A 3,362-nucleotide genomic window follows, 5' to 3' on the forward strand; every position below is an offset into this window, starting at 1 on the left:
GAGGGGTTTGGCTCTGGGTATTGGATGTTGCCCGGTCCTGAGAGCCTCAGGAATGACAGTGGTCCCCTTGGACTCTGCAGGAAAAGGATGGCAAGTGTTAGGTGTTAGCGCGGTCGCGCGAAAGGTGCTGGATTTTAGCTCGGTCATTAAGGGTGCCAAACCACCTCGGTTGTCTATTCTATCTAAGGAGCCCGGTCGCCCAAGCGGACCAGATGTTAGCCCGGTTGAACGGCCAAGTCCTCTTGTTATCTCGGTTTTCGCTTTGGTTGAAACAAACATGTTGTTTGCCCGGTTTGGTCGGTTTTTTGGATCAAAAGAAGGCCCAGAGCCCGGTTCACCCCAGTTCTTCAGTGTTCTTCAGGAAGACGAAGAACACCAAGAACAGTGGAAGGTTTAATGCGGATTCTACGACTTATGCCCTAATAGCTATGTTTTTGTACCCTAATGTGTGCAATATGAAAGAAAATAGCAACTAGGGGGATCGAAAACCTTACCTTTGGAGGATGGGGGCTGTTCTTCCAAGAATGAGAAATGGCAGTCGAGATAGAGGAGAGGGCTTGAGCTCTGGATCGTCAGATGGTAGAAAGGTAGTAGGGAAGAATGGCGTAGGGAGGCCGTGTGTATATAAGAGTGAAAGGCCGCCAAAATTCAAAATCCGACAAGAACGGTGGGTTGGCTTCTCGATGACCAATGGGAGCTCGCCACGTGTCCCCATTTATGGCTGCGTCAGGATTGAAGCGACGGGATGAAGAGACGAAGAGCCAGCCGAGCTACTTTTGATGAGAAGGCTATAAGCCGAGGAACATGACCGGGGAAGGATAGCAGATTAGCTCGGTGAAGGCTTGGCGCCTTGACGACCGGAGAAATGTTATCTCGGTCGAAGTGAGTAATCCCAGTCACGCTTCCGCGGACGGAATTAAGGGGCAATTGAGAGGGTGAATTGTGATCTGAAGTTGGGCCGAGGTAACGGCCGAGCAAGTGGAGGGCCCAACGGTGCATGGGTCCGAAATGATCGACTGTTTGCCCAAAATGGGCTGCCAGAACTTGGGCCGGGCAGAGTTCGGGCAGTGTCACCCCGGACCGGACAGAAACTGCTCGGCAAGGCAGTGCTCGGTTGGTCCAGGATGCTCGGTCCGAGGACGGCCAAAGTCGGATTGGCCGAGTGACCGGGCATCCAGGAAGGCATGGACAATCGAGGAAGTTGAGAGGCCGGTGCCCGGAAAGGCGTGGTAAGCCGAGGAGACCGTATGATCGGCAGGAAGGCCGATCAAAGTAAGTATCCGGGCTAGGCTCGGCCGGGATGCCGCTCAGCCCGGTCTTCCGCGTGTTTATCTGGTTAGGCGCTTGAGGTATGAAGCATGGTATGACCGAGGTAGGGCAGCCCGGCTGCCGAGCTCCAGCTGTTCTGACAGGCAGTTGAGAGCAGGTGATGAATGGCATGGTTTATGCTGACAGATGGGATAGCAGAGCCACGTGTCAGGAGATGACAGGGAGTGGATATGGGGGTCAGTAGGTATATTAGCATGTCTGCGCCCCCCATACGCGATATACGAACATTTCTGTAAGAAAATCCTTACACTCAAACACTCTCTCCCTTCTCTCTATTCCCTCTAAGGTGTATGCTAATTTGACCGTCGGAGGGTGTTTCCGGCCACACACCGACGGGTAGCTCACCGTTATTTGCTCGCAGGTGATCGGATATCGACGGAACTCGGAAGAAAGGAATACGGGCACGCCGGAATATTTGCTCCCCGTATACCAAACAAGGCCAAAATAATGAACGGGCCAGCCCAAGTAAAACTGGGCCTTGAATTTGAAACAGTCCGGCCCAAGCTCATTGAGCTTTTACCTATACCAAGCCCAAATCCTGGGCAGGTTGGCTAAAGTGAAACTGGACATAAAATTGGAGCTTGAAATGGAAACCCAACCCAGCCCAAATCTTGGACTGGCCAGCCCAAGTGAGACTGGGCCTTGAATTTGAAACCCAACCTGGCCCAAGCTCATTGGGATTTTACTCAAACATTGGCCAAATTCCGACAAGCCAGCCCAAGTTAGATAGAGCTTAGAATTGGGCCTTGAACTTGAAACCCAACCTAGCCCAAGTGCATTGGGCTTTTACTGAAATAAAGCCCAAATCCTGGACATGCTAGCACAAGTGAGATTGGGCCTTAAATTTGAAACCCAGCTCAGCCCAGCCCATGAAAAATTATATATTAAAAACAAAGGTGAAGAAAAATTATTTAAAAAAGGGAAAATTACCCATAGGTCCCATGGGAAACATGTGATCTCCATTTAATCCCATAACTTTTTCACTACACCCAAAAGTCCTTTCCTCTCTCTCTCTGCTTTTTACTTCCCTTCCTCTCTTTTTTTTTTTCTACATTTTTCTGTCACCGTGTTTGTCATGGAAGAGGACCACCGGTGATCATATATTTCTCCATTGATCGGGGTTCACTGATAACCACCAAGCATTGAAATCAACTCCGACGAAGAAGATGATATATTTTCCGACGAAGAAGATGAATGGATCTACTTAGATCTGATATAGATCTACTCAGATCTACATCAGATCTGAGTAGATCTACACAGATTTGGTTAGACATCCGTCTTTCCCCTTCGATCTCTTTTTTTTTTTTCTCTCTGCTATACACTTCTGTTTTTCTGTTCTAATGGAGAATATTTTCGAATTCTGAACAAGCAGTTTTCGAGTTTTAGTTACAGGCGGTGAAAACTGTAAAATTTTGCAGTTTCAAATTTTTTTTTTGGTGCTGGAATGAATCATGGTTTAAAACTGTAAAATTTTGCAGTTTTATAACATTCTTTAGAACTGTAAAATTTTACAGTTTCATAACATGTTTTTTAATATTTTTTTCCGGCAATATTCTAGACATTCCAGTGAGTCTCCGGCGACCGTTAAACGGAAGTCCGACGGTAGTAAGATGTGAACAGTGTCTATAAATTAAAAAAAAAAGGATTTTTTGGTAACAATTAAAAATGTGTTGGACTAATTGGTGCAAGTATTTTGTTTTGGGATTAGTTGGGTTTTGAACTTGTTACATGGGACTTATCAGTAAGTTCCCCTTTAAAAAAAGACACAAATCAAGGGTTGGAGGCCAGGGCACAAGCCCATAGAGGCGGCCTATTGGCCCACTCATACGTCCACCATGCGAGCTCAACCTGCAGCCCAATCAAAAAGGCTTCACACATTTTCAATTTTCTACACCAAACAAGCCCATTATCAAGTCACGGAATAATGGTCCATAAAATAATTGTGCTGATCTCCCTCATGAGCTAAAATGAACGTCTTTCAGGTTTAAGGTTTGCCTTACTTGACCATTTGAAACATGACAAGTCACTCGAAA

General features: G+C 46.7%; 1 non-coding gene across 5 annotated transcripts in view; it reads left to right on the forward strand.

Moving 5' to 3' along the window:
• LOC114273920 (uncharacterized) overlaps nucleotides 1-3,362 on the forward strand; it is a 255,485-nt gene that overhangs the window by 135,541 nt on the left and 116,582 nt on the right. The window lies entirely within an intron of this gene.

This window comes from Camellia sinensis, chromosome 2 (assembly GCF_055761805.1).
Source record: "Camellia sinensis isolate YWXY chromosome 2, ASM5576180v1, whole genome shotgun sequence".
Classification (NCBI taxonomy): domain Eukaryota; kingdom Viridiplantae; phylum Streptophyta; class Magnoliopsida; order Ericales; family Theaceae; genus Camellia; species Camellia sinensis.